This window comes from Piliocolobus tephrosceles, chromosome 20 (assembly GCF_002776525.5).
Source record: "Piliocolobus tephrosceles isolate RC106 chromosome 20, ASM277652v3, whole genome shotgun sequence".
Taxonomy (NCBI): domain Eukaryota; kingdom Metazoa; phylum Chordata; class Mammalia; order Primates; family Cercopithecidae; genus Piliocolobus; species Piliocolobus tephrosceles.
The window spans coordinates 38,940,672-38,963,193 of NC_045453.1; the positions used below are offsets into that span (position 1 = coordinate 38,940,672).

The 22,522-nt window shown below is 42.6% G+C and overlaps 1 long non-coding RNA gene across 3 annotated transcripts in view; it reads left to right on the top strand.

Annotated features, from left to right (window-relative positions):
* Positions 1 to 22,522, top strand: part of LOC111526255 — a 181,300-nt gene that overhangs the window by 134,442 nt on the left and 24,336 nt on the right. Inside the window, exon 2 of one of the 3 annotated variants that reach the window (XR_002726313.2) lies at positions 14,621 to 14,837. The exons of 1 other annotated variant lie outside the window; for it this stretch is intronic. This is a non-coding gene — a long non-coding RNA (uncharacterized LOC111526255). Of the gene's footprint in view, positions 1 to 14,620; positions 14,838 to 21,067; positions 21,171 to 22,522 lie in introns of those variants that run through there. One more of the 3 variants, XR_002726315.2, reaches the window with a different exon arrangement.

Consider the following 22,522-nt stretch of genomic DNA (forward strand, 5'->3'; position numbering starts at 1 on the left):
ACCCCAAGGTATTCATATGACAACTAATATGATGACTAGAACAGTACCTTACATCTCAATGCTAATGTTGAATGTAAATGGCCTAAATGTTCTACTTAAAAGATACAGAATGGATAAAAATCCACCAACCAAATATCTGCTGTCTTTAAGAGACTCACCTAACACGTAAGGATTCACATAAACTTAAATGGGTGAAGAAAGGTATTCCATACAAATGGAAAGCAAAAGTGAGCAGGAGTAGCTACTCTTATATAGACTATATAGACAAAACATACTTTAAAGCAACAACAATGAAAAAAGACAAAGAGGGATATTATATAATGATAAAATGATTAGCCCAACACGAAAATATCACAATCCTAAATATATATGCACCTAACACTGGAACTCTCAAATTTATAAAACATTTACTAGTAAACCTAAGAAATGAGATAGATGGCAACACAACAATATAGGGGGACTTCAATACTCCACTGACAGCACTAGACAGGTCGTCAAGACGGAAAGTCAACAAAGAAACAATGAATTTAAACTATACCCTAGAACAAATGGATTTAACAGATATTTACAGATCATTCTACCCAACAACTCTAGAATATACGTTCTTTCCATCAGCACATGAAACATTCTCCAAGATCATATGCTAGGCCACAAAACAAGTCACAATAAATTTAAGAAAATCAAAATTATATCAAGCACTCTCTCAGACCAAAGTGAAATAAAATTCAAAATTAACTCCAAAAGGAACACTCAAAACTATATAAATACATGTAAACTAAATAATCTGCTCCTGAGTGATCTTTGGGTCAACAATGAAATCAAGATGGAAATTAAAACATTTTTCAAACTGAATGATAATAGTAATACAGCAAAATTGGTGCTAAGAGGAGAGTTCATACCATTAAATGTCTACATAAAAAATTATGGAAGAACACAAATAGACAATCTAAGCTCACACCTCAACAAACTAGAGAAACAAGAACAAACCAAACCCAAACCCAGCAGAAGAAAATAAATAACAAAGATCACAGCAAAACTAAATACAATTGAAACAAACAAAATATAAAAGATAAGTGAAACAAAAAGCTGGTTCTTTGAAAAGATAAAATTGATACATCATTAGTCAGATTAACCAAGAAAAGAGAGAAAATACAAATAAGCTCAATTAGAAACAAAATGGGAGCCATTACAACTGATACCACAGAAATACAAAAGATAATTCAAGGCTATTATGAACACCTCTATGCACACAAACTAGAAAACCTAGAGGAGATGGGTAAGTTCTTGGAAATGTACAACCCACCTAGATTAAAACAGTAAGAAATAGAAAATCTGAACAGATCAATAACAAGTAGCGAGATTGAAACAGTAATAAAAACATTGCCAACAAAAAAAGCCCGCAACCAGATGAATTCATAGCTGAATTCTTTCAGACATTCCAAGAAGAATTGGTATCAATCCTACTGAAACTATTCCAAAAGATAGAGAAAGAGGGAATATTTCCTAAATTATTATATGAAGCCATTATTACCCTAATACCAAAACCAGGAAAGAACATAATAAAAAAAGAAAACTACAGACCAATATCCCTGATTAACATAGATGCAAAAATCCTCAACAAACTACTAGTGAAACAAATCCAACAGTATATTAAAAAGATGTATATTAAGTATATTAAAAACAGTATATTAAGGGATGCAGGATTGGCTTCACATACACAAGTCAATAAATGTAATACACCACATAAACAATTAAAAACAAAAACCACATGATCATCTCGATAGATGCAGAAAAAGCATTTCACAAAATTCAGCATTGCTTTATGATTAAAGCCCTTAGCAAAATCGGCATAGAAAGGACATACCTTAAAGCTATAAAAGACATCTGTGACAAACCCACAGCCAACATTATACTGAATGGGGAAAAGTTGAAAGCATTCCCCCGAGAACTGGAATAAGACAAAGATGCCCACTTTTACCACTTCTATTCAACATAGTACTGGAAGTCCTAGCCAGAGTAATCAGACAAGAGAAAGAAAGAAAGGGCATTCAAATGGGTAAAGAGGAAGTCAAGCTGTCAATCTATAAATTCAATGCAATTCCCATCACTGTTTGCTGATGACGTGATCGTTCACCTAGAAAACCCTAAAGACTCATCCAAGAAGCTCCTAGATCTGATAAATAACTTCAGTAAAGTTTCAGGATACAAAATCAAAGTACACGAATTAGTAGCACTGCTATACATCAACAGTGACCACGCTGAGAATCAAATCAAGAACACAACCCATTTTACAACGCTGCAAAAAATAAAATACTTAGGAAAATATCTAATCCAAGAGGTAAATTATCTCTACAAGGGAACTACAAAACGCCACTGAAAGAAATCATTGACGTCACAAACAAATGGAAACACATCCCATGCTCATGGATGGGTACAATCAACATTGTGAAAATCACCATACTGCCAAAAGCAATGTATAAATTCAATGCAATTCCCATCAAAATACTATCATAATTCTTCACAGAACTGGGAAAAAAATCCTAAAATTTGTATGGAACTGAAAAAGAGCCACATAACCAAAGTAAAACTAAGCAAAAAGAACAAATCTGGAGGTATCACATTATTTGACTTCAGACTATACAAGGCTATAGTTATCAAAGCAGCATGGTACTGGTATAAAAACAGGCATGTAGACCAATAGAACAGAATAGAGTACCCAGAAATAAAGCCCAGTACTTACAGCCAACTGACCTTTGACAAAACAAACAAAAACATAAAGTGGGGAAAGGACACCCTATTCAACAAATGTTTGTGGGATAATTAGCAAACCACATGTAGAAGAATGAAACTGGATTCTTATCTCTCATCTTACACAAAAATCAAATTAAGATGAATCAGAAACTTAAAACTAAGTCCTGAAGCCATAAAAATTCTAGAAGATAACATTAGAAAACTTCATCTAGACATTGGCTTAGGCAAGACCAAGAACCCAAAAGCAAACGCAACAAAAACAAAGACAAATAGATGGAACTTAATTAAACTAAAACACTTCTACACAGCAAAGTAAATGATCAGCAGAGTAAATAGACAATCCATAGAGTGGGAGAAAATATTCCCAAACTATGCATCCAACAAAGGACTAATATCTGCAATCTACAAAGAACTTAAAAAAATCAACAAGAAGAAAACAAATAATCCCACCAAAAAGTGGGCTAAGAACAGAATAGACTATTCTCAAAGGAAGATATACAAATGACAACAAACATGTGAAATAATGCTAAACATCACTTTTATCATGGGAATGCAAATCAAAATTACAATGTGATACCACCTTACTCCTGCAAAAATGGCCATAATCAAAAAATAAAAAAATAATAGATATTGGCATGGATGTAGTGAAATGGGAACACTTTTACACTGCTGGTGGGAATGTAAACCAGTCCGACGGCTATGGAAAACAGTATGAAGAATCCTTAAATAACTAAGAGTAGAAATACCATTTGATCTAGTAATTCCACTACTGGGTATCTACCTTGAGGAAAATAAGTCATTATATGTAAAAGACACTTGCACACGCATGTTTATAGCAGCACAATTTGCAATTGCAAAAATATGGAGCCAATCTGAATGCCTATCATCCAACAAGTGGATAAAGAAAATGTGGGATATATATATATATACACACACCATGGAATACTACTAAGCCATAAAAAGGAACAAAATAATGGCATTAATATCAACCTGGATGGAGGTTGGAGTCCATTTTTCTAAGTGAAGTAACTCAGGAATGGAAAACCAAACATCCTCTGTTCTCACTCTTAAGTGGGAACTAAGCGATGAGGACGCAAAGGCACAAGAATGACTCTGGGGACTTGAGGGGAAGGGTAGGAGGGGAGTGAGGGATAAAAGACACACAATATGTACAGTGTACACTGCTGAGGTGTTGGGTGCACCAAGATCTCAGAAATCATCACTCAAGAACTTATCTATGTAACCAAACACCACCTGTTCCCCCCAAAATATTAAAATAATTTAAAAATTAAAAAAAAAAACACGAAAATGTAGTAAACCCCAAAGCTAACTAATTATAAAATCATTTTCACATACATTCCTTCATTTGGTTTTCTCAATAATATTCTGAGGTAGGTTTCAGATTAAGAAATTGAGAGTTAGAGAAGTTAAGTCATGTGTTAAAAGTTCTTACAGTTGGTAAGTCCTTGCACTGATCCCATTGCTCTTCCCAACTTCCCATAGGTGATCAATCATACAACTACAATTTCCTTCATTCCAATAGATGAATGGACAAGGGTTATCTTTCAAAAATCAGAAAAGCAGGTGAAATATCTTGTTTTCAATTGTCGTGCATCCTATGGCACACTGTAACAGTGAAACTTTGGTGTATGATTTAGGTGATGATGCATTTGAACATGGGAGGGAGGGTAAGGACTGGGTCCTTGATCGTACTTCTCAAATGCTTATGGATGGATCCCCTGGACGCTCATTAAAGTGCAAATTTGGATTCCGTATTTTGAGGTGGGACCTTGGATTCCGTATTTTGAGGTGGGACCTGCATTTCTGTAGCTCCCTGCTGATGCTGATGCTGCCGGTTTGTGGACCACACTTTGAGCAAGGGAGTAGCTATATTTGTAGAGACATGATCATGTGCTATCTATTTGCCTCCTCTGAACTTACTGAGTTCATTTTTGATTAAACAATAGGAGCAAAAAGGCAAGAACAGTGTATCTAGGGTAAAGGAATACATGAACAGTTATGCCAAAAAAGGAAGTAACCTAGAGATGATTTAAAGTGTACGGGAAGATGTCCATAGGTTATGCGTAAATATGATGTCAATTTATATCAGGGGCCTGAGCTTCCAAGAATTTCAGTATCCATGGGGGATACCGAATGGTATCCACGGGGGTCGTGGAATTAATTACTCCCAACCTCTGCACCAAGGGTCTACTATATTTGAAATTTTCTCTAGTAAAAAGATCCTGTCATTCCCTCCCATCGTGTCAGGGTGCTGGCTATATAAGGGGACACAATTTAAAATATACCAGCATCCCCCTCCAACCAAACCTTTTGGGCAGTGTGTTGTGAGGAGGCTGGGTTCTGAGACCCCTGTCCTAGACCCGGGTGGACGTCTCTTTTCATGTCATGAAGAAAGGGTCTTTCATGGAGTCATATATGCTCTTTAAACCTGTTTTAAAATAGAAAATAATGATCTTGACCTTTTCTTCTTACAGGCTGTGGCCTTCACTCCAGAGGAGTCCAGGGCTCAGGTGGCCCCAGTACCTGTGGTTGGGGTTTGTCCTCAAATTTCTGTTCTTTGTTATCTCTTCCTCCTCTGTTGGTTTCGCCCTCAGACCAACTCCCCTTCAACCCACCAGCCATAAATGGGACACAGTGTTTCCTTTTTCATAGCCCCTAGGAGAAAGGCTTTGTCTCCCAGTCATGGAATAACAGGCTGTCCTTCCAGCTGGATTGGGCCAGTTTATGTCATGGCTACTCATATCAATAGCATGGAGGAAAGCCAAGCACTGATTGACCAAAGCCCAGATTCATGAGTCAATCAGTGGCAAGAGGAGATGGGATTCTCAAGGAGGGCCTGGTCTTAGGAGAAGGAGGCCTGGAGCTGGGGCAGAGCCGTCTTCCCCAGACACAGGTGAGGGCAGAGCCTGGGCATACTAGAATTTTACATAGTATAGAAATATAGTATATTTTATATAGTTGAGTAATTACTAAACTAGCAATTAGAGAATGATCTAGTAATTGTAAATAACTACTCTAGTAATGGAGATAACTGATCATCCTATAAATGACTGATCAGCCTGCAAACAGTCATGAAGCCCGAACTACTTTCAGGCGCAGTGCAGGATAGGAAGGTATGGGAGGGAGAAATTCAGAAGCCCTGCCCTCCAAGAGCTTGCAGTGTAGATGAGAACACACAACACAGGCCGAATCAGTGAGTGGGGAGTGGGTAGTCCTGAGTGCTGGAGGGATCCACGCAGCCCAGGCCTCTCAGACGGACTCACGGATACATCCAACACATCGCAGGGACACTCAAGCTAAACTTAAAAAATGTTCATTAGTGCTGGGATAACTCATGTGTTTGTTTTTTTAAAGTCTTGCAGTTGAAATACTTGTGGCATTCTTGACATGTAATGTGGTTTAAATTTGAAGTGTGAAATTGGTTTTAGACTCGTGAGTTTAAGTTGATAAGCATATAGGAATGTTATGAAGTTTATAAATCAGCATTGCAATGCTTAAGAGAACACTGATTCTCTACAGTTCTAACTTTGGTTTATTAGATTTAAAGGGGCTGTTTAAGTACTGTGTTAGTGTTTCATTGCTGCTGTTACAAATTACCACTAACATAGTGGCTTAAAACAACAGAAATGCATGATCTTCCAATTCTGTGGTTCAGAAGTCTGGCCTAAGAATCACTGGGCTGAAGTTGAGGTGCTGGGAGGACTGTGTTCCTTCCTGGGGCTCCGGGAGATACTGCTTCCTTGCCTCCTCCGGTGTCCAGAGGCCACTCCAATCGGGCTGTCCAGTGGTCCCCTCCTGCCATCTGCAGCCCCACCTGGATAATACAGTCATCTGCCTATGTTATGGTTAGTTGTTTAGCCGACTTAGTTCCCTCTGCCACGTAAATTCCCCACTTCCATATAAACTAACGTATTCACAGGTTCTGGGGATTAAGGTATAGTCTTTTTTGGGGAGGTCACTATTCTGCCTATCACAAGTGCTCAGAATATTTTTCCTCTGGGATTTATCAGATGCCTTCACGGAAAGTCATGTGAATTGGGGTTGATTTCCTGGTGTGGCCATGCTTGCATCTCCAGGATAGACTGTCCTTGATGGGCTATGGCTTCTTTCATGTATTCCTGGGTTGTATTTGCTACTATTTTACTTGTGATGTTTCCATCAATAATTATAAAGAAGATAAGTTTATTGTTTTGTGTGTGCTTTCTCGGAATAGGGTATCTTATTTGCTGAATAAAAATAAACATGAAGCTTTGTCTGTTTTACTGACCTAGAATACTTAAAATGGCATTGGAATTACCTGTTACTTGAACTGAAGGTTTTATCAGATTTCATAGGAATCATCTGGACTTTAGTGGGGAGGGTTCAGACCTTTAGTAACAGTCCCAGTTGTTTCACATAACTTCTCTGTTTAGATGTTTTATTTCCTCTGAGGTCAGGGGTGTATTTTTCTCGATAAAGAAAAATGAAAATACTGTATGTATTTCCAGAATAACATCCATTTTATTTTATTTGCATTCAGTTAAACAAAATATTCTCTCAAAATTGTTTTTCTCTATTCCTATTTTTTATTCTCATTTTTAATTTTGAATTTTATGATTGCCCTTTTATTCCCTGTTATGAAAATAGTTTTATAGTATGTAAAAATATAAGCAACACAAAAAATAAGTAAAAATTACACTATATCACATCATTCTGCGATAAAATCATTAATAATTACTGTTCTTTTCTTCCTTCATAGTCCTTTAGTACATATATATGTGTGTATATATATGTACACACATGTACTAATGTTAACCATCCATGAATTCCTGGAATATAATAATTTTGACATGGTCTTTTATGTTTTTATGTGTGTTGACTAAATTCAGTTTGCCAATATTTTGCTTAGTTTTTTTTTTGCATCTATGTTCATGAGTGATTGATCTCAAATTTGCTATAAGCTTTGATTACTATAGTTTTTATTTCAAACCTTTTTAATATTGAAAATGTTGTTTACTTTTCTATTATCTATAACTGTGCTGGCCAGTATAGTAAGTAGCCACTAGCCATAGGTGGCTATTAAACACTTGGATTGTAGCCAGTAAGTATTGAGACATGCTGTGTGTGATATACACTGGATTTTGAAGACTTAACATACAATATAAGAATGTAAAACCTCTTAATAATTTACATGTTGAAATCATATATATGTATACATATATGTATGATACATACATATATATCTTATATATAGACTGGAAATTTTTAACTATAATTCAGAACATATATATACTCAATTAAAAAGAACTTTTCAAAGTTGGGCATTTAAAAACCTCCACTGGATCCAGGAAAGGAATGAAGGTATGAAGTGGGTGTATGGGAAGGACTTTGAGCTCTGAAGTCAGCTGGAAGCTTTTGGAGCCCATTTCGGTTCCCTCCATAAACTGAGTCATGTTACTACCATGGTTCTACTCTGGGTCTGATCACAGTTCTTAGGAACAAAAAGATCGTGGGTGGTGTCTCCACCCTCACAGAAAGCCCTTACCATGTGCCCTATCTTGGGCTCTCAAAGCAGCCTGTGATGGACTACAGGTCACTAACTGGAATAAAAACAGGAGACATGAATGCAATACATAGCAAACAATTCAGCTCCCTGCCATCCCACCCCAGACATTTGTTTCCCAGGGGCGTGTGCACTGCTTTGGTTCTGCAGGGCTCTCCTGGTGTGGAAGGAGTCAGGCTGGTAATTTTATGACTGTGTTAACCCAATTAGTCATATTGCACTGAGAAGAACAAGCATAAGGGTGAGGAAAGCAAACAGAGTTCCTACAGATTCTGGAATAAACAGATCATTTTATTAGACATTTTGTGGACTGCCATTAATTTCTTGCTAGATAATCAAATAGTGAAGGGTTTTCTATTTATCCTGACAGCACGAATTTCAAACTGATATCATCCTCTCAGTGCAAATGTCATTATTCCAGTCCTCATGGAATGTCCTAGGCCAATAAGTAAATAAAGACACAAAGAGGAAAAATAAGATGAAAACCCGGTTCCTAGGGTGGGTGCTGCTTTGATGTCTGAACTTCTTGTGAGATGTCAATGGCAATGATCATTATCTCCTATCAGCTTAACAATCTTTGCAGCAAAGCTTGTTATTTCCTCACTCTGTAATTAAAAGCACCAGGCATCAGTGTCTGGCTCTCACAGGCCACATGATGGAAGGGGAGAGAGAATCTTAAGCAATTTTCAGGGCAAGTAGCAGGGCAAAGAGAGAACCTGGATCCAGGCTGTGAGCTCAGAGCTGGGTCTCCAGCTGCGGATTTGTCTCTGGTCAGTTTTGTGATCTCTGATAGCCACAGAGTAGGGATAATCTGTGAAACTATGTTGAGAATCGCTGAAACCCTCTGTCCAAGACTGCCAACATCAGAGAATGGGGACGTTCCTGAAGTACCCACTCTAAGGCATGCTTTTGAACCAGGATTCTGAAGACCCTCGGGACACTCCAATGTTGTCTGGAAGGGATAACCAGCTACCAACCACCCACCTGCTGACACCTGAGCTTCAATCACTTTGTAACTCTGAGCACAGGACTGGGTCCCGGGAAAGGCTGAAAGCTTTGAGTCTAGGCTGGAATCAGGGAGAGTCAGTGTTGGGTACTCAGATGTGAAGTCCTGGTGTGGGGGTGCATCAGAGACTCCCTTGCCTGCCCCAGGCTCTTGCCCCAGATCCTGCTCTGCCTCAGGGAGGGAACGCTCCTGTCCAAGCGCAGCCTCCATGAGGCCTGAGTGCACAGAGGGAGATGATGTGGAGGAAGGAGAGGGAGCGTGGGCCATATACTCAGGCTCAGGCTCCCTCTCCTTTCTAGGCCTTTTCTTTTCTTTTCTTTCTTTTTTTTTTTTTTTTTTTTTTTGAGATGGAGTCTCGCTCTGTCGCCCGGGCTGGAGTGCAGTGACATGATCTCAGCTCACTGCAAGCTCCACCTCCTGGTTTCATGCCATTCTCCTGTCTCAGCTTCCTGAGTAGCTGGGACTACAGGTGACCACCACCACGCCCAGCTAATTTTTTTGTATTTTTAGTAGAGACGGGGTTTCACCATGTTAGCCAGGATGGTCTCCATCTTCTGACCTCGTGATCTGCCTGCCTTGGCCCCCCCAAAGTGCTGGGATTGCAGGCGTGAGTCATTGTGCCCGGGCCTTTCTAGGCCTTTTCTAAAGAGGAGGCTCTTGGACAGGCAAGGAGTGCACCGTGTGAAAGTATTGAGGGTAATTTTCTGAGAGCCAGTGCAAGGGCCAGGGCCAGAACAAGCTCAGTGAGTTGAATGACACAGAAGGGAGTGGAGGAGAGGAGGAGAGGGGAGGGGGACAGGGTTCAGATCACATCTGCAGCTTTGGAGGCCATGGAGAAGAGTCTGATCCAGTAAGAAGAATGCATTGGAGGGTTTTAGGTGGAAGGAACAGTATTATTTAACTTGTGCTCATAAAACAGTGTTATTTAACTTGTGCTCATAAAACAGTATTATTTAACTTGTGCTCATTCTGGATAATGGAGAGATAGAGGCATAGACTGTAAGAGGGAAGATGGGAAGCAGAAAGACAGACCACTGAGAAGTGAATGAAGTAGCCCTGAGGATGGAGGAGAGGGCAGCAGTGGTCTAGGCAGGGGCAATAGGGATAGATTCCCTTGTACCGATTCAGGTATGTCCTCCTTCCTGGCTTGGCATTGTCTCTGTTGCCAAGAACTCCTGCTCCTTCAAAGCTCTGAGGTTGTGGCCCTGCGTTCCCCTTCCCTCTCCCAGCACGGCACTTTATTAATACTTGTAATTGTTTCTATTAATCAGACACTTGCAGCACTCAAACCTCACTCACATGCTGTCTTAGCTTGGGCTGCTGTAACAAATCGTCATAGACTGAGTGGTTTAAGCAACAGACATTTATTTCTCACAATTCCGGAACTTGGAAGTCTAAGATCAAGGTGCTGGCTCTTTCAGTGTCTGGTGAGGATCCACCTCCTCTCTCAGATAGCCTTCTTCTTGCTGTGTCCTCACCATGGTGAAAGGACAGGAGAGCTCTCTAGGGTCTCTTTTAGAACAGCAGTAATCCCATTCTCAAGGGCTCTACCCTTGTGAACTAATTACTTTCCAGTCTACACTTCCTAATCCATCACATTGAGGGTCAGGATTTCAACACATGAATTTGGAGAGACACAAACATTCAGTCCATAACATTCCAGACCTGCCCCACCCCCCTACCCAATTTATATTCTTGCATACAAAATATATTCATTCCATCCCAGCAGCCCCCAAAGTCTTCACTCATTCCAGCATCCACTCTGAAATCTCGTCTAAATATCATCTAAATCAGATACGAGTGAGACACAGGTATGGTTTATCTTGAGGCAAAATTTCTCTCCAGTTGTGAATCTGCCAAACTCAGCAAGTTATAGTGATGGGAAAAGTATAGGATAGACATTCCCACTTCTAAAGGAGAAAATTAAAAAAGAAGAAGAAAGGGTGACAGCCTCCAGAAAAAAGTCCAAAACCTAGCAATGCAAATCTCATGAGATCTTAAGGCTAGAGAATAATCTCTCTAGCTTAGTGCTTTGCCTTCTAGACCCTTACTAGCAGGGGGCAAGCTCACCTCCCTGCTTGAAACTGAAAACGCAGCCCCAGTGATTCTCTGAATCTTCCTTAGGGTCATTCTTCCTTGTCTTGAAGAACAGAGCACTTTTAAATAGCTCTCCGGGGGCCGGGCGCGGTGGCTCAAGCCTGTAATCCCAGCACTTTGGGAGGCCGAGACGGGCGGATCATGAGGTCAGGAGATCGAGACCATCCTGGCTAATATGGTGAAACCCCGTCTCTAATAGAAAATACAAAAAACTAGCCGGGCGACGAGGCGGGCGCCTGTAGTCCCAGCTACTCGGGAGGCTGAGACAGGAGAATGGCGTGAACCCGGGAGGTGGAGCTTGCAGTGAGCTGAGATCCGGCCACTGCACTCCAGCCTGGACGGCAGAGCAAGACTCCGTCTCAAAATAAATAAATAAATAAATAAATAAATAAATAAATAAATAAATAAATAGCTCTCCGGTCCTGTAAATTTCTATAAAATTCAGAAAGCCAGGTAACCTTCCTTCACCCCTTCCTATATTCTTGCTCACATTCACTTTTCCTGCTGGGGTACTAATTAACTCTGTGGTTCACAGCTATGCTAATCTCTTTACCAAAATGTCATTTGGCCACAAGCTTAGTGATCTCTTCCAAATATACTTTCTCATCTTTTTCCATATGAATAGCCTGAGCATTTTCCAAAACTTTAAGTTCTAATTCCTTTTTTGCTTATAATTCTGTCTTCAAGTTATTTCTTCCTTCTTGCATTTGCTATAAGCTGTTAGGAGGAACCAAGCCACTCCTTCAACATTTTGTTCAGATATATCCTCCCCTAAATATCCAACTGCATCATTCACAAATTCTACCTTTCACAAAACACTGTAACATGAACACAGTTTAGCCAAGTTCTTTGCCACTTTGTAACAAGAATGCCTTTCCTCTAGTTTCCAAAAACATGCTCCGCATTTCTGTCAGAGACTTCATGAGAATGGCCTTTATCACTCATATTTATATCAACATTCTGTTCAGAATTATTCAGGTGTTTTCTAAGGAGACTGAAGCTTTTCCTGCAGCTCTCTTCTTTTCTTTCTGAACTATTACCAGAATCTCCTTTAAAACACCCTTCACTTCCTTAAACCTTGGCTTCCAGCACTTACCTCAAAGCTCTTCCAGCCTCTGCTACCCACTTCCAAAGCTACTTCTGTATTTTCAGTGTTTTTTACAGCACCATTACCACTTCTTGCTACTAATTCCTGTCATAGTTTAGGCTTTTGTAACAATCTACCATAGACTGGGTGGTTTAAACAATAGACATTTTTTTTTTCTCATAGTTTGGAAGGCTAGGGAGTTCAAGATCAAAGCACTGGCAGAATCACTGGTGAGGTCTGCTTCCTAGTTTGCAGATGGCTGTCTTCTTGCTATCCCCTCACATTGTGGAAAAAGAGAGTGAGAGCTCTCTGAGGTCTCTTTTATAAGGACACTAATTCCATATATGAGGGCATCATAAGGGTGTTTTAGGACATAGATACTTGCATTCTCATCCCAGAGTTTCTAGTTCAGGGGACCTGGAATGGGGCTGAGAGCTTGCATTCCTGCCAAGTTCCATGACTTAATCACCTCCCAAAAGTTCCACCTCCTGATGCCATCACATTGGAGATTAAGTTTCAGCATGTGAATTTCGTTGGGACATGAACACTCAGTCTGTACATATGCTATGAATGATGAACCCTTGTGGTTCTCCCATAGGTGAGAACACTATGGTTAGAGCAGTTCATTTACTTGTCCAGTGTCACACAGCTACGTCACTGTGGTAGAGGTGACAATAGAAAGCAGATCCATCTGGTCCCAGAAACCTGTTGTCTTCCTACAAGTTGAGTTGAGCCTGGTGGAGGACTGGGAGGGCCACTTCTGAATAGAGCTGAAATGAGCATGTCGTTTTGTCTCCTTCCTTGGCCCCCATCCCATTTTTAACTCAACCCACACATATACTTAGAGTAACCAACTTCCTGGTGCCAAATAAGAAACTTATTTGTCCTGATAGTTTTAAAAAATCACTGTCCAACCCAAGTGGACATCAGCAATACTCTATAGCTCTGGGGGCACTGGGCCCTGGAAAATTCTACCTTTGAGGAGGTCTGCTATGGTCAACTTCCTCTTCATGTTTGTCCCTTGGGAGTAGACCCACCCAGGAGAGATAGTCATGTACTTCATGGCATGACAGGAACCTAGGGTCATGCAGAGGGTAGGGATGTGTCATTGTAGAAATGCATCCATCAGCTGCATCGTTGTGAATGAGCAGGTGACTCCAAGACACTGTGGCAGTTTTTCTAAAACTATCCATCAGGTTGGAATTCCCTTTTTTGTGTGTGTGGAAAAATCCCACTGGCATAGTACCCTTTGGAAGCCCTAAGCCCTGGAAGATAGCCAGTGACCCCAGGGGAATTGTTTCCATGTGTGCATAAGACTCAGACACATTTCAGCCAGTGTGTGCAGTGCAGGGCAGTGGGCATGAGAGCTGGACCTGAGGGCCACGTTCAGGGCTTCCCATGCCAGGGCCAAGGCATGTAGGTCAATGGAGTCCATTCCTTTTGCTTCTTCCACTGGGTCACTGCCTGGCTGAAAGCTGTTTCCTGTTATTTTTTATGGAAGCATAAATCTGGATGCATTTTTCTTTGAATGCGATTTTCAGATTTTTATCAATGAGATATAAGCTTAGTGTATCACTGACCTCCTCTAATGAGAATCAACATGAGAAAATCTCACATATGAAAATGCAGACTAATAACAATAACAAACATAAATAAGCACCACCAGTTTGCCAGGCAGCATGCTATGCAATGTTCATGCCTTCTCTCATTTAGTTCTCTCAAATACCCATGCGGTACATATGATTATTGCCTCAAACCACCTATTTAGTCAACAAGTTGAGCACCTACAATGTGTCCAAAATCATTCAGAGCCAGACATTTGATACTAAGTAGAACAGCAGGACACGTGTCCCCATGCTGGTGGTGGGGATGGGGACAGAAAAGGGCATTGAGGCTTAGTGAGATCAAGTCAACTTCCAAGGTCATATAGTGAGAATTTTAACCCAGGGCTGCAGGTGGGGCACAGGAGTCCTTGTCCCCACCTTGGTCTCATCCTGGAGCCCCCTAGGGAGCCTTACGAAGTGCACATGCCCCTGTTAGAACTCTCGGCCATGGGTAGGGTTGTTTTGGTTTTTGTTAATAAGTAACGTCAAACTGATGGTGAAACCTTCTCCAGGCAACAACTTCTGACCCCTGTGGATAGCTTTGGCTTCGTGCACCGGGGAGACAAGAAACTGCCCACGGCCTCCAGTCCTCAGTGGCCCCCACCCAACAGCCTCCTCTTCATCCACGCAATGGGGCTTCAGGTCAGACGAGTCGGACTCCTTTGGTCCCTACAGGGGTAATTCTAAGGACAGTAGGTTCTGGAAACCTTTTTCCTGCTGCGTTCTAAGGTAATTAATTAAACACATTCCAGGCTTTCACACTGTCTGAGGAAGGGAGTCCGGGGCAGCTGTCATTTTGGGTCAGAGTTCACACTGAGTGTTCCTAGCAGAGGATTTGGGACAAAGCAATATAGCTCTTCCTGTAAATCAGTGATTCTCCAACACAAGCTGAATTAGAAGCATCATAAGGGTGTTTGTTTTAGGACATAGATACTTGCATTCTCATCCCAGAGTTTCTAGTTCAGGGGACCTGGAATGGGGCTGAGAGCTTGCATTCCTGCCAAGTTCCAAGGGGATATGGGTGCTTCTGGGCAGGATCTCATTCTGGAGAACCTCTGCTCGAGCTGAAAGGGGACACATGATTATCAAGTTTTCCTTTTTTTGTTTTTTTGAGACAGAGTCTCGCTCTCACCCAGGCTGGAGTGCAGTGGCGCCATCTCGGCTCACTGCAAGTTCCACCTCCTCCTGGGTTCACACCATTCTCCTGTCAGCCTCCCGAGTAGCTGGGACTACAGGTGCCCGCCACCACACCCAGATAATTTTTTTTTGTATTTTTAGTAGAGACGGGGTTTCACCGTGTTAGCCAGGATGGTCTCAATCTCCTGACTTCATGATCTGCTATCCTCGGCCTCCCAATGTGCTGGGATTACAGGTGTGAGCCACTGTGCCCAGCCTACCAGATTTTCAAAGAGTGAAATTCCGATATGTGACGATTCCCTTTTGCCCTGTGTGTGCTGTCAGCCCTGGCAAGGCAGGAGGCACTCTGCTGCAAAATCATGGCATCCCGGCATGTGAGAGCTACGAGGGATCTTAGAAACATCCACCCAGTGCCTCTCAGCCCTAGTGCCATATAGAGTTACCTGGCAGAGCTTTTGAAAAATGGAGCCTTGCTTAAGTAAGAATCTCAGGGGAGGCCTAGGGAAAAAGTCTGTCTCAGGAGCTCTACAGAATAGACTGGCTGAGAAACTGGATTTACTGCAGTTTCCCAAAGTGAGGTCCCTGGGCCATCAGCCTCACCAGAAGCCTTGTTGGAAATGCACATTCTCAGGCTTCATCCCAAACTATGGAATCAGAAACTCTAGGCATGGGGCCCTGCCACGTGCACTGTCCCCATGTTCTTTTGGGGAGGCTGATGGATGCTCAGGTTTTGAGCCACTTCTCTAGAATATTTCCCCATTTTACAAGCATGACAACTGAAGGCCAGAGGTTAGAGGCCCTGATGGCATCATGCAATCTGCCCATGGCAGAGGTGGACTCGGAATCAGGCTCCTGCACCTGGTCAGGGCTCTCCCACTGCCTCCCTGCTTCCCTTTATCACAGTTCTGCTCAGGGCCCAGGCCCTGGGCCACCCCTAGAGGTGTTGGGACAGTCAGGGTGGCCATTTCCTCTACAGCTTCTCCACACGGTCAGGCACGAATCCTCTTGCTCAGTGAGCTGGCAAGCACAGAACGGAAAGCAAACAGGCAGCTCAGCCAAGCGAATAAAATGAGGCCCAGGGACTGGGGATTGTTCATTTACAGGATGACAAGTCTGGGCTGCCAGAGCCTGGGCGTCACTCTCAGCTGCAAGAGCAATGCCCAGAGCCAGAGCTCAATGTTGCCAAATCCCATGGTCGCAACTTCAATGTGAGGAGCAGCTGGGCCATGCATTTTGAATGCTTTGGAAATCCAAGTTTCTCCTGCAAGGAGGAAAGGAAGTTGTAGAGAATAAGTAAAGTTGTCAAAGAATGGCATAGTGACCATCTTTCATAAAAAGAAAATGAGAATTTGTCTGCAAAGGGCTAGCTGTTTAATCTAGGAGGTTTATTAGCATATAAAAGGGGGTTTATGCGATGTTTGTATTCAGATTTAGCTCTGCCTCTCTAAGCACCCAGGAGGCCAGAGAACAGCAGCTGGCAGACACTAGCTGTGCTGGGAAGGCCTTCCATTTGAGATAAACTGCTCTTAGATACAGAGCCCCAGGAGAGCAGGGATTTAGGGTGGCCTGTGCCAGTGCACTCTGCACCAATGCTTCTCATGCCTGAATGTGCACATGCATCGCCCTGAGGTCTTGTTAAAATGCAGATTCTGATTCTGGGAGTCTGGGGTGGGCATGAGATTCTGAATTCTAACTAACTGACGAGTGTCCTTGATGTTTTGCTCCATGAACCACATTTTGGGAAACAAGACTCTATAGAAAGCCACTTAGGACACTTATCAGGCACATGGCTAGTAGCTTGAGTGTTTGAGTGTCGAGTAGTCCTGGGTCTGGGTTCCTAGGAGGGGCAGGGAGGAGAGGAAGAGCAGGTGCCATGAAAGCACTGGGTTGGGTCCTTTCCCTTTGCAGTGTCAGAATAGGGTCAAATCAGAACAAATCAGGACTTAGATATAGAGACTTTATTGGAAAAGATCACTGCTGCACCAGAAGACCATTTCAACATGGGAAAGACAGAGACAATAAGATCTGCATGTGTCTCCCAAATCAGGCAGGCAGAAAAGAGTTTTCTTTGAAAGAGAAGAGTAAAGCAAGCCTGGAAAGAATTGGTGTGGTGAAGTGGGATCGGCAGGTGGCCTAGCAGGACAATTGATCAGGAAACTGACAGCCTGTTCTCTTCATGTTGGGAGGGAACATCAAGGAGGGGCTGTCCACATTCTGATGATGGCTTAGGCTGAGGGTGGGTCTTGGGGAAGGAGAGAAACTTAACCAAAGTTTGGTTAATTCAAATGAGCAGGTATCTTGTCCAGATTGGTCCCTGTGGCAGGCAATTCAGCTAATCATTTATGAGGCAAAGAATGGAAATGGTGGTGAGTCTGTGACTGTGTGTGTTACGGGTAAATGAGGAGGCATCCATGCATCTTATCCAATGCATGGGGAAGGGTGGGCTTCTGCAGTAAGCCATTTCCAGGAACAGGAGGGTGGGGGATTTCTTACGTGTCCCTGTTTTCCAGGGTCTCGGGCTTAGCTAAAGTTGAACATTGCTGCTGCCTGTCATACGCCACCACTTTTGTTATTTGTCATTCCTGTCAATGTACAGTTTTCAACAACTTAAAAAAGACTCATACAAATATAGAATGAACACAAGTCAGATATTTCACTCAGCTCATCAGTGAAGAAATAAGATGATAAAGTTGATTCAGAAAGAAATAGAACAGGGTTTAGTCTACCAGAAAAGACATCTTGAAATGTTTGCTGACTTACAGGCGACACTAGTTGGTTAATGTCCTGCAGGGCAATAAAACTGTAATCTTTGGCATTATTTTCCTATAGGACAGAAGTGATATGCATTTCTCCTAGACAAGTTCTCTAAAATAGCATGTGATCTCAGTATGCAGCCTCAAATAATAGTAACTGGCAGGTCAAACACAGGTGCATTTCCCTAGATAATTAAATAATCCTTGTGTGACCTTAGTAAACATGGTCCCAGTATTGTAATAAAACATCGCGCCACCCACTTTGGGGCCTTATTTCCGTATTTCAAACACTTTTTCTTAACATCCCTAAGAATTTACATAGGGCCTGATTATGAGCTGGCCTGTTCAAGGCATATTCAGGTCATAACCTTATTCCAGACAAGCATTCCAATCAAGAGAACAGAACTTAGGGGATGGTCTTTTTATAACCATTGGCAGGAGGGTGGTGATAATGTTTTGTGTTTTGGTATCCCAGGATTTTCCATTATTTTGGGAAACTTTAAAAGATTAAGGGGGAGGAAAAGAACCTGTTTCTATTAACATCACCCCACAGACCAAAAACAGTTTAGTAAGTTTCAAAACAAAAATATTTTCCTGAGGGATGAACAATGCAAGCTACCAGCAACCTAGTGTGTCAAGGCTCTGCTGCAAAGTGTTGCCAAACAGCTATTATTAGTTCTTCCAGACCCAGAGCCCTTGTTTGCACACTCAGATGAGGCCACGTTTCCTAAAACCATCAAAACCCACTTTAATTAGTCTGTTAATAGAAATTGTTGTGAGCTCAGTTACTCCTTGCATCCAATCTTTGCCTCCAATCTCTGTTAATTCAGTTGAACATCATGTAGCAGGAGGAACCCAGTGATTCTGTTAATAAAAATAAGCTGACTTATCAAGGTTTTAACAATCAGAGTGAAAAACAGGAATCATTTAGTAATCCTTCCAGCTCAAATGTGAACAATATGATGTTTGTTTGTTCTCTGCAAACCCTTGGTGCTTTAAACAATTTAATTGCCCGTGTTATTTATAGAGAAGGTGTTTTTTGGAAATGGATGCCAGAGAAGGATGCTACACTGAGTAGCTGAGTTCAGCACTCCTCTAGGTATGGAGGATGTACACTCAGGGTCCCATTACCAAGGGAAGACCAGTGCAGCAAAGGGTGAACCAAGAATGCAGGCTTTGCATGGTAACGGGGCAGAGGAAGACGAGGTGGGTGGGGAGGGAGGGAGAGGGTGTTTTTAGCTGCATCTTTTGCTTGTTAATCCTCACCAGTGCATTATTTTTTTCTTCATGGTACTCATCATTATCTGACCTTCAATATATTTTGCTTTCTGTTTATTTGCTCTCTGTCTCTCCTTACCCCACCCTCCACCCCCAACTAGAATGTCACCTCCATCAGGACACTTTTTATTGTTTTATTGTTACTGTTAGAACCATGCCTGACACATAGCAGGCACTGTTAAAGGTAGAATAAAACTGTAGAGACAGATGTCTGAAATGTAACATTTTATTTGGGACGTGAGAATTGCAATGCAAGGCATACAGGTAGATGGGGTAGTCTTCAGTATGATGTCCAAAGACAAAGAGGAGGTAGGAGGCTTTATAAAAAGGTAAAATGTTAGATTGTTTTTTCTAGAATGTTCTTTGACATGAGTAAAGTTTTGGGGAGCTGGCAGGCTCTGCTTGGTGAGTGATGGTGGTGGGTAAAAGTAGTCTTAGAGTCACGTCAGGGTGTTTTAGTAGCCATGAGATAAAACTGGTTTCAAGTTATAGGCAGTTTCTGCAGCCACGCTTGCAGACAATTACATTTTTGGAGCAATGTTTTGTGCCCTGAGTGCATCACCCTAGGCCTCTTGAGTCCGTTTAAGTCAGGTGCGACAAGAATAATCCCATTTTTATGATCAATGCCCACAGCCTCAATACATACTGGCTGAATAATAATGATGAGTGAGAAGAATGGATGAGTGAGGCCAAGTGCTCAGGAGAGGAGCTCAGAGTGGAAGTCACCATGAAATCATGGATGTCAGGGGATGGACAGGAATCCTTGGGGTTTGAGTTGATATCTTGGCTACACATTTAGCGAGCTGCTTTATTGAAAAGGCAAACTATTTATACCTGAGACTAGCACCCCCCAGCTCTTCCCACATGCAGCCAGAGGCCTGTCCTGTCTTCTGTGTTCCACTCTGTGGTTAGAAGCCAACCCCTCACCCCTCGGTCTCCAGTGTCGGAGAGCTGGGAGCTCTCTGGAGTTCCACGCTGCTGTTACTTAGCCTTCATGCCCTCCCCTGCCTGCAGCAACCTTCCCCTCCTCATCTGCTTTAGAGGAACTCCTAAAGTTCAGCTAAGGCTGAACTCATTAAGCCTTCAAAGCCCAACTGGGAGTCAGCCTTTGACCCCTCCCGAGCAGCTAGCACATACCCTTTATGCTGACCTGCGGTTTGAGTCTTTGTCTATTGTTACTACTCTGAGCTGGAACGGTTCCACTACAACTACTCGAGAAAACCCTGGATGCCACTTATTGAGCACCTGATCTGTTCCAAGTCCTTGAAATTGGGTCTCATTTAATTCTCAGAACAGCCCCAAGAGACGGTAGCTTGTCATTCAACAGATGGAGAAAATGGAGTTCAAGGGAGATTGAATTATTTACCTATGACAGTGACACAGCTCACACGTAGCACAGTGAGGTCAGAGGATGTGTCTGACCCCAAAGACCATGCCATTTAACAACACAGCAGCACTAAGTTACACTTCCGTCCATCTCCCCAACTGTTGGGATCATTGCCATAAAGAACAGCCCCGCTTCCATGATTCCATGGCTTCTTCCCCCACCTATTCTTGTCGGATATTGGCTCCCTAAAATTCCCTCTAGAATTTCTGGCCGGTTTAGGAGGGAAGCTCACATGTGCTCATGGACTTGTCAAATCCCATGGGCTGTCACTGCTTCCTGCCACACACCCACTGGGTAGACAGGGTCCCTGAGGCTGCTCCCAGCTCCCTGTGCATGTCCGGGTTGGGTCCTGGCTGTCGGGTCCTTGCTGTCCACCAGGTGTCATGCTTCTCCTTCCAGGAGCTGCTCTGATACCCAGCCAGCTGTCTCTGGAGGAAGCCCACCACTCCTCAGCCTCCCTGGCAGGCCAGATCTCAAATCGTGATTGCTACACCCTAATGATTTATAGTAAGCAGACTTTTCTGTTTTATCACCTTGCTGCGGACGTCCATAGGGCTTAGACATGAGTCACTGGGGGCTGTACTGGACCATCCCAGTGTTGATGCTGTGTTGAACTGGAAGCTCCTTTCCCTATGATGGCTGAGGTTTGGTCCCTGAGTATGTTCATGGAGCCCAGATGCCCTGCCCTTGAGAACGGCCCCCACTGTGCTGCTCAGACTTACATCATCATGGCTTCAGTGCACGGCAGAAGGGGCCTTACACTGTGCACGTCGGTATCAGGTGGATTCCTATCATGGGATGGCTGGCCTGGCCTCCAAATTGCACACCCTCAAGCTGGCCAGCACTGCGCACTTACTCCACCCAGTCGCCCTGCACGCGGCTGTGGGCCAGTCCTCCCATCATCCTAGTACATTGCACAGCACCGTCCTCACCACACGTTTGTGGAGCACAAGTGTGAATGAAGGCACAGATATCTAAATGGCACGCCTGGTAGTTTTTACTGGGTCTAACATTGAGGCTTATTTTACTTCCAATGTGTTCTGTATTTAAAAAAAGATTCTGCTCAATTTTTCTGTGAAACCAAAACTCCTCTAAAATAACAACGTAGAGATTGTGTGTAGATGATGAATTAAAAACAAACAAACAAACAAACAGATGGCTTGTTGAGCTGCTTTGCAGTCTAACATGGCTACAGGTTTCACTCCAGCAAATACAAACAAACAAGCAAAAGCATCAATTTGTTAGTCAGTCAATAACCATTCAATCAGGGGTTCACCCAGAACCTTTGGGGTTGGGTCCTGGGACTGTACAAACCTCATGTGGTCACACAACTGTCTATACCAAAAATAACATATATTTATTTTCAACTGATTTCTAACTTAATTGCAGAGTGATCAGAGAGCTTAGGAAACCTGTTCTCTGGCATCTGTGAAGCTCTGCTCTGGGGCCTCACAGGTAGTCCATTTGTATTAGACTTCTGGGCTGGCTTTGAAGAAGCAGACAAGGTATTCCAATGCTCTCAGGGTTGTTGTTTGGAAACTCAGACCTTTCTCTGGGACTCCCCCACCCACGGAGATGCCCAGCATCCTCCCCTCTCGTGTTCTCTTTCCTCTTGTAAGCACAACCTCGGGAAGGACTCAGCTTGCAAGTCGTCCACAGCTTCCTTGAAGTCATACAGTAGACAGAGTTATCCCCAGACCAAACTGCTGTAAAGAAAACCATTGTCAAGACAAAATTTAAAATGTCCCGATGGGGCTGTTGGTGTCCTGTGCCATGCTGGATTGAGAAGCAGCCTGCTTGGAATTGTGAGCCCAGTTGGGTGGCAGTGGTGGGGTACGTAAGAACAGTTGTAAATTCCT